The sequence below is a fragment of the Octodon degus genome, unplaced genomic scaffold (assembly GCF_000260255.1).
Source record: "Octodon degus isolate 3935 unplaced genomic scaffold, OctDeg1.0 scaffold00002, whole genome shotgun sequence".
NCBI lineage: Eukaryota > Metazoa > Chordata > Mammalia > Rodentia > Octodontidae > Octodon > Octodon degus.
In genome coordinates this window covers 29,250,150-29,259,545 of record NW_004524578.1, presented here as the reverse complement: position 1 = coordinate 29,259,545, position 9,396 = coordinate 29,250,150, and the positions used below count along the sequence as shown (strand labels likewise).

General features: G+C 45.4%; 1 non-coding gene across 1 annotated transcript; it reads right to left on the bottom strand.

Annotated features, from left to right (window-relative positions):
• Nucleotides 1–6,533: 6,533 nt before the first annotated feature.
• On the bottom strand, nucleotides 6,534–6,640 carry LOC111816270. The gene has a single exon (XR_002820703.1). It is a non-coding gene; the product is annotated as a U6 spliceosomal RNA (small nuclear RNA).
• Nucleotides 6,641–9,396: the final 2,756 nt, after the last annotated feature.

Here is a 9,396-nt window from a genome sequence, read left to right as displayed (position 1 = left end):
ACGGTTCAATCCCCCAGCACCACATGCCAGCCAGCCCGCCCCGCCCCCTGGTGGGCTGAGCTGGCCACACACACACACACACACACACACACACACATTAAAAAAAAATAATAAAATTTAAAAAAAAGAAAAAAAAATTATACAAGATGAAAAGAACATAAACCAGAAAAAAGAGCACATAAATATGCTTACAGCATAACTGTTAGTTAATACCCACAATAAGGCGTTGAATTCACAGCCCTTCTCCTGACTCAGCCTCCCAAACACTGGGATTACAGAAGTGAACCACCACACCCTATACTTCCTTGTTCATAAGGCCCACCTAAAGGGAGCTCCAGGCGATACAGTGGGAGAACTGGGAGAACTGGGCTCAGTGCCCCGCTCTGCCACCCACAGATGACCTTCCGGCACTCACACTTCTATCATTGTCCTGTGGTGCCATAACCCGGGTAAACAGCCTGGCTCAGCAAGGGTTAGGCTTAGGGGCTGACATGAGCCTCTTATTACACACCTGCACAGTCCTGTACTACAATCTAACCAGTTCCCACCTGTTGAGCACCTACTGAGAGCCAAGCCCAGTGTTACAAAGAGAATCCTATTTTGTGACAACCCAAGGTAGAATTGTCACCGTGGTCCTATTTTATACTTAGAGAAACTCCCATCAGTTCTCCGAGGTCAGGCAAATTGCAACAGAACCGAATCTGCAGTATCTGCTTAACGGCACACCCAGTCCCTCCTCACACCAAGATTCTGTCCCCTTCCCCCATCTGTAACACATTGTCCTCGAAGCCTCAGAACAGGAAGCCTGAGACAGCACAGCGAGGTAAATTCCAGCCTCTCTCAGTGCAAACCCTCCCGCTGCTGCAGCTCAGCCACTGCCACCACCACCTGCGGCTGAAGCTATTGCATCACCTGCAGGAAGAAGCCCAGGGGCCCAGCATCAGCTCCCAACACATTTTCAGTTCCTGCTTTTACCGATGCCTGCACTCAGTACCCAGCCTTGGCCCCAGTCTCTTCCCTGGCCCTGTAGGTTTAGCTTAATGTGCATACCTGGACACTCAGATATGCTCACTGTCACTGATAGCCACACTGTCACCCAGATAGACCCCTGCCAGGTGAGTGAAGGGGGTGAAGGTGTTCCCCTGTCAAGGATCTTTTAGCAATCCTGTGGGCTCAGGGAAAAAGTCTGCTGGGACAGGAGCCAAGCAAGGGAAGTGAGCCCAGTTAGCCACATTTATTAAGGGTCGGTGTCCCCATGTCTCCCTCATATATGGCTGTCAGGTGACCAGCATGTCTTTGTGTGATGGCTGAGCCCCAGCTCTGCAGGTGTGCTGCACCAGGCTTTGCTCCCCTCCTTAGATTGCCAGAGGGATCTTCTGGAGAATAGATCCTGGGCCCTGTGGTTCCTCTTCTACTCATCCTGGACTTTCTCCCTCTGCAAACTTCTTCCCCCAACTCCTCTGCTCCCCCAATGCCATGCGGCTCTCTCTATTTCTCTCTTCTTATCCTGGTTTCCTCCTGCATCTGCCACCTCTCTCTCCTCACCTTGGGCCACCGCAAGGATAATCAACGCTTCATTGATTTATAAAACCCTTGACGTTGTAATGGAAGGCACTCCAGGAGCAGAGGCCACTAGTTTTGAGGTTATCACCGTCACTTGAAAGTGGTTTTCTTGAGTCTAAGTGACCTTCTAAATGGCTGTATGACTGGGATTATCACTGTTATTCACAGACAGGGAGCCACAAAAACTGGTGGCGGCTATACTGGCCTCTTCCAGCTCCCTGCTCTTTGTACTCAGAACCTGACTTACTCTGTGGCAGGAGTTAGGGCACCGAGATCAATGATTTGAATGAATATCAAGTTGTTCTATCTTTCTTTTTTAAATGAATCTATGGCATTGGGCTACATTCTCAGTCTTTTTTGCATTGGGCTACATTCTCAGTCTTTTTTTTAAAGATGGAATCTTATGCAATTGTTCAGAAGGGACTCAAACTTGTTATACTGCTGCCCCGCTTCCCAAGTGCTGTAACAGACATGTACCTATGGGCCTGGCTTCCAGTTTTTCTTTTAGGATCTGTCCAAAATTACCAATGTTGGTGTCTTAGTCATTTTCTCACCACTGAGAGACCATAGCTGACACCCACAGTTACAAGGAGGAAGGATTTATTTGGTCTAATGGTTCCCAGAAGTTTCAATACATAGTCATCTGGCTCCAAGGCAAAAATGGCACAGTAAAGGGTCTGGGTAGAGGGAAACTGACTACTTCATGGTAACCAAAAAGCAGAGTGAAGGGGGGAGACACAACCTCTAGCTCAGGAACTCATTGACCCACCTCCTCCAAGCAGGTCTTGACTCCCAACAGCACATTAAACTATGAATTCGTCCATGGATGTCCAAAGCCCCCATGACCCATCACCTTCCAAAAGCCCCACCTCTGAGCACATGAGCCTCTGGGAGACATTCTTGATCTAAACTGTAAGAACCGGTTTACTTTGTTTAAAGAAATGGCAAACTGCAATGTAAAACTGAATAATAATAAGGCCATTTCAAGCTTTCTCCTAAAGCTTTGATGTCACTAAGCCTGTTTTTATTGTAATTCTCCCCTAACAAGTGAAGGAGGGAATCACAAGGACTCCAAATTCTTCCCCAGCTGTCTTAGTTACTCTTTTCTTGTTGTTGGGACAAATACCCAACACCCAAAATGAAGGAAGGAAAGGTTTATTTAGCTCACAGTTACTGGAGGTTTCTGTCCATATTCAGCTGGGTCCATGCACAGTGGCACACGGCAGAGGGCAACCTTTCATGGCAGTGACAAAGAGCAAGAGCACAAGGGAGTAGCAGCAGCTCAAGCAGCTGGCTTCTCGTCCCTCCTTACATTGTAATGAAGATTCCCTGCCCCAGGGCAGGTGCAGCATCCACACCACCAATAATCAATCACCACCTCCAGAAGCTGCCCCAGGACTGCAGGAGGCTTTGGGGGAACAACTATACACAAACCGTAACACCAGCCCAGACCAGATGATGAAGCTATTCCAGGTTTCATGGGCTCGTATGTGTCATCGAAGAGTGTGACCTCATGATAAAAACAAAAAGCTCTAACTAGCAGGATCAGTCCTGGATTTCACAACTGGAGACGAGCGCCAAAGAAATGTTTTAGAGTAGAATTTTATTTCAATCCGACTCTTCTCACAAAGACGACCTTGGAATAAGTTCTTAGCAAAAACTCTCATTGACCTTGGAAAGAAAATACTTCTCTACTATTATGGTTTGTGTCTATTTGTCTCCGCAACACCTCAAGCAGTCATGGGGCAGTTTCTTGTGTTTGTGATTGATTCTTTCTTTTTTGTATTTTATTGTATTTTAGGGAAGGGTCCACAGGGTGTTCAGGGTCTCACTGCTAGATCAGACTCCTAGTGATCCACCTGTTTGCAGCCTCCCAAGAGCTGGGATTACAGGCGAGTGCCACCATGCCCAGTCTCAGTTGCTGTCTCAGTGCGCTCCAGGGGCAGAGCCAGCATGAAAGGCCCAGGGATAGAACCCCTGGCCCCTGCACCTGCTTGCAGGTGCTTTAATCTGCTGAGATATTTGGCTGGTCTTCAATTCTTGATCTAGTTCTGGGATTGTGTGTGTGGGTGCTGCACCTGCCAACAGGCAGATAATCTGCATTACAATGTAAGGAAAGAGGGGAGAGACTAGCGACAGCTGCAGCCTCTCTCCTTACTCTTTGCTGTTTTCCACCGCCATGAACGGTTGCCCTCTGCCGTGTGCCAGTCTGCCTTGGAGCCAGCTGAGTATGGACTGAAACCTTTATTAACTGTGAGCTAAATAAACCTGTTCTTCCTTAATGTTGGGTGTCAGGTAGTTTGTCCCAGCAATGATAGAAGAGTAACTGAGACACCTACTTTGTATCAACTACAAGGCAAGGGGAGTAGACAACCCCTTTCACCATGGCTTTGTACTAGGAGAGCTCCCAGACAGGAAAAGTCTTTTTTTTTTTTTTTTTAAATCCTGCCTCAGGTTTATTTGTACAAAGAACACAGGAGGACGCAAGCCCCCCACAGATGGCAGCCCAGGGGTCACACTAGTCCTTCTGTCCTCATATCAGCAGATAGAGGCTTTTACTGTGGAGCCTTCACTGGGGGTCTGGGCACCTTTGGGGGCCTGGACTGATGCAGAAGCTGAAGCCTGGGTCTTTGGCCGGTAAGGCCTGTGACCCTTGGCAATGTGGGAACAGATATGCTCCCCAAGCTTGGGATGGGCAATGCAGGCAAACTGAGTGATCCTGTGGTTTGCTCCCTTTGGGATGATCTTGGGCTTGACCTCCTCGGGCTTAACGAGGGCCCTGATAGCCTCAGCTAGTGCACTCGTGGCTTTGCTGTTGTTTGCCTGCATCTTCTTGAGGCCCTTCTTGTGCATCTTAGCAAAACTCATGTTCTTAAGGAACTTGGGATCTACCACCTTCAGAGATTCATATCTTTGTGACCAAGATTTCTTGATGCCATTTCTGTGCCACTTTCAGGACTGGTTGTGCGTGGTGTAGTTCTTAGACTTGGCCATAGCTGCAATGTAAACTGCAGCTGCTAAGTGCCTGGAACCGGAAGAAGAAAACAAAGCCTGCCGGTGAAAAGAGTCTTGATGTTGCTTTGGAATTTAGTCCCTTGGAAAATGTTCCTGAAGTTTACTAATTTCCTTGTCTGAGAGAAGGAAGTTTTTGCTTAAATGGTATTGCTCAGATATTCTGTCTGGGTAGAAAATATCTGTACTCTATGCATGTTTTTTATTTATTTATTTATTTTTTCTTGTGGTGTGAGGATCAAACATAGGGCTTTGCAAATGGTAGAACACTCTACACCCCTATATATACCTTTAGCCTAATTTTTTGGTTCTCAAAGTTTTCATCATTACCTTTGAAACATGATGTTTTAAGAGAAATTTTCCTTTATATTAAGTATTAATGGAGCATATAAATATAAGTATGGAGCATGTACTATGTTCCTCACATTACCTAAAAGGTATTAGTGAAGAACATATGCAACCTCTGCCTACCTTCTCATAGCCTGCCCCACCCCTCCTCCACTCCAGTCATGCCCATGGGTCATTAGATGCTTGGGGGTTTAATTAGGTGGCCATAGATAGCACTGTGACTCAAGGCTACGAGGCAGTTAAGCCAGTATAAAAGAGTAAGAGCAAGGCTCTGTAGTCAGATAAATGAAGATTGAAGTCCCGGCCCTGGGGCCAGGGAGATAGCTCAGTAAAATAAACACTTGCCTGGCAAACTCAGGGTCCTGACTTCAATTCCCAGTACTGAAAAAAAAAAGGGGTGGGGGGTGCCGGAGAAATAGCTCAGTAGAATAAGCACTTGCCTGGCAAGCACAAGGTGCTGAGTTTAACCCCTGGTACCGCCAAAAAAAAAAAAAAAAAAAACGAAAGAGAGAGAGAGAGAGAGAGAGAGAGAGAGAGAGAGAGAGAGAGAGAAAAGAGAAATCTCAGCACTGGACATGTGCTGATCATTATTAAGTATATCAACTTCTCTGAACTTCATTATATCACCCATCAGATAGTGATGATTGTAGCACCCTCCTTATGTCATTGGGTTTTTTTTTTAAATTTATTTATTTATTTTTAGTATTTTTTTAATTTTTATTTATTTATTTATTTATGTGTGTGTGTGTGTGGCCAGCTCAGCCCACCAGGGGGCGGGGCTGGCTGGCATGTGGTGCTGGGGGATTGAACCGCGGTCCCTGTGCTTTAGCTAAGCTTGTTCTAAGTAGGTGCTTTAGACCACTGAGCCATCTCACCAGCCCCTGTCATTGTTGATGAGTAGAAATTATAATAAACTGTACAAAACACCTAGTAGAGTGCTCAACAGATAATACCTTCACTGTGTGTTAAGCCCAGTGCAACAGCCATAAGATAAAGTCCAGACAACTAAGAAAACCATTGACCCTGTCTTCAGAAAGTATTTTAGTTGGGGAGTCAACCCTAGTGTACAAAAGCAAACTATGGCATGTTAAAAAGTATACATTGCTATAGCATATAATTACTATAGAAATAAATGAGGGCCAGCCAGATAGCTCAGCAGATTAAAGCACCTGCTTAGGCACAGCGCAGGGACTGACGTTCAATCCCCAGCACCACAAGCCACGCTGGCTGCACCCCCAGGGCGCGCTGAGACAGCGATTGAACATGGTGGTGCATGCCTGTAATCCCAGTGCTTGGGAGGCTATAAACAGGAGGGTCACTACAAGTCCGATCTGTGTAGGTAGACCTTGTGCTAAATACATAAAAATTAAAAAAGAAATGAGACTATATGCCTCAGACTCTTTTTTATTTTTATTTTTTTGACATCAGTTATTTTATTTTAAAGAAAAAAAAAACAATGGTACAAAACCTCAAAACAAGATTTTAGTAGAGTAACAATGGTTAGTACATTGTGTATTGTTACTGCCAAAGTAGTTTCTCATATTACAAGATATAGGCAAGAAACAATAAATAAACAACATAGGTACAAACCTCTGTTTTTTTTAAAAAAAAAAAATATGGAATGCTTCACGAATGTGCGTGTCACCCTTGCGCAGGGGCCGTGCTAATCTTCTCTGTATCGTTCCAGTTTTAGTATATGTGCTTCCGAAGCGAGCGCTGCCTCAGACTCTTGACACCAAAGTACCTAAAATGTAAGTACGTATTTGATCACTAGTAATCGGGATTTTTGTTGTTTTATTTTATTATTTCCCTTGTTTTTTGCAGTGCTGGGAATTGAACCTAGCACCTCATGCATGTTAAGCAGGTCCTCTACCACTGAGCTGTACCTTCTCTGAGACCTATCAATCAATGTTTTAGTAGGCCTTCCAGGTGACTAGGATGTCATAGATCTCAGCTTGACTGCACACTAGGATTAAATAGTGTATCAGCCCATTTTCCAGTCGGTGGGACACCACACTCAGCACCCCTCATTTAAAGGAGGAGAGGTTTCATTGATTCATAGTTTCAGTCCGTGGTTGGTTGGCACCAAGGCAGAGGCAGCATGGCTGAAGGACAAGAGAGTGCTAAGCAGCTTGGTTCATGGTGGCCAGGAAGCAGGGCAGGGAAACATCATCAGAGAGGAAGGGCTAGAGGCCAGATATAGATCCCAAGGCTGCACCTCTGTGACCCACCGAGACACACCCAGAATTATGCTCAGCCCATCCCTGAGCCAATCATGTTGTCACTCCACCCTAGCCACCGTATCCCACTCCTTGTCAAATTGTGACCCAAACACATCTCCTTAAATCACATACATTTAATCTTCTAATGAACACAATAATAAATTAATAATTTTTGCCTAACACATTACTATCCTGCTTATAACACAAAATGCAATAATCCGTTCCCCAATGTCTCAACAGTTTCAGCATTTTTCAAAAAATTCAAATTTAAGTCTTTTCAAAGACTTCAGGCAAGTTATTAGCTGTGAACCTCTGTGAAAATAAAAATAAGTTATATGATCTTAAACTACAAGGGCACGGGATAGGTATTCCCATTTTAAAAAAGAAGACTAATGCCAGGGATATACTCAGCAGCACAGCACCTGCCTGGCAAGCACAAGACCATGAGCTCAATTCTTGGTACCAAAAAACAGAGACGAGAGGGATAGGCAAGAACTGGATCAAAATAGGACAGAAAACCCAGAAGGACAAACATGGCAGAAAGGCACACGAGAGCAGAGCTGCTTAGTTCATGGTTCCCAGGAAGCAGAACCAAGGAACAATGCTGAAGTAGAAGGGGTGAGAGCCCCAGACACTGGCCCCCCTTCTCCATGATCCACCCATGCCCGCCTAGAAGTGGGTCTACCAATCCCTAGAATGGATCCCAAACCCAATCAAACTGACACCTAATCAAATTCACACTCCACCCTAATTATCACACCTGGGAGCTTTAAAAATTTCTGATACCCATATTTGTTCCATCCAGATCCATCAAAATCTCAGGAGTTGAAATTGAGTATTAGAATATTTTTTTTGAGACAGTGTCTCCTTATACAGTTCATGCTGGCCTTGAAATCACCTAGCTCAGACCAGGGTCAAATTCATGGCAGTTCTCCTATCTCAGCCTCCCAAGTGCTAGGATTACAAGCATACAACACACATGCGCAATGCATTAAAATTTTTTAAGGTTCTTCAGAGCCCTGGCAAGATAGCTCAGCAGACTAAGCGCCTCTTAGGTATAGCGCAGAAACCAGGGTTCAATCCCTGGCACCATGTACTACACTGGCCCCCAGGTGCGCTGAGCCGGCCACTTGGGCATGGTGGTACATGCTTGTAACCCCAGCACTGGGGAGGCTGAAAAACATCAGGATCACTACAGGCCTGAGCTGTGTAATGAGACCCTGTACCAAATACATTTTTAAAAAAAATTAGAATTCAATTTAAAATTGGAAATTAGAATTTTTTTAAGGCTCCTTATTCAAGTGTACATCTGGGGTTTAGGAATATTCCTCTAGGAAAAGCTTTTGAAGAACAGAAGATTGAAACTTTTAAATTAGCCAGGTGTGGTGGTGTACACCTGTAATTCCAGTATTCAGGAGGCTGAGGCAGGAGGATCATCATGAATTTGAGGCCAGCCTGGGCTCTATAGTGGGCTCAAGCTTGGACTGCATAATGAGGTCCTTTATAAAAACAAAAACAATAACATTTAAATTAGTAAGTTTTCCAATGTTGCTTACAGAAGAGATTCTAAAATATCCATGTTCATCATGCCTGCCTCATCCCAGGTTTGTCATGCAAGAAGAGAGACACAGGCTCATTCTGGCCTGGCCTGAATCTGCTCTAGCCCCTTAGCCAGGCTGCCATCTGGGACCAAAAAAAGCTGAGTGTTTGAGCCTGGTGTTCATTTGTAACCACTCAGTAGTGGCAAATTCACTCTGGAGGACAAGAAGGCATCTGCTTTGGGGACAAGAAAGTCATGTGTGACCCAAATCTTTTACTTACTCATGCATCAAGGAAGAGCTATTATCAGTCCCAACTGTGTACTCCAGGTGCCTGAGCCAGAGAGCCAGCCTCCCCCACCCCTGCACACACCTGCGCTGCTCACGCAGCACAGCCCGTGCCTCCAAAGTCTGGAACAGTTTCTCAGATAGAAAGAGAAGCTAGGGGGAGTTCAGCAGTTACAGAAATGAAATGGAAGCCAGGGTTGCCTAGATCCTGTGTGCTGTCCTGTATAAGTGGTTGCCCAAGATTTGGACTCTGGGAGCTGCAGACTTTCACCCCAGCCTGGCCTGCGATTAGTGAGGATAGCCACTGGCCTGTGGGTAAAGCACAAGTATTCCTCTGCTGGCTTAGGAAAGTAGGCAGTCTCGAATCGAGGGTGGTCTAGTAGTCCTCAGACCCAGATGGAGATCTTGTTGTGCACCTTCTAAGT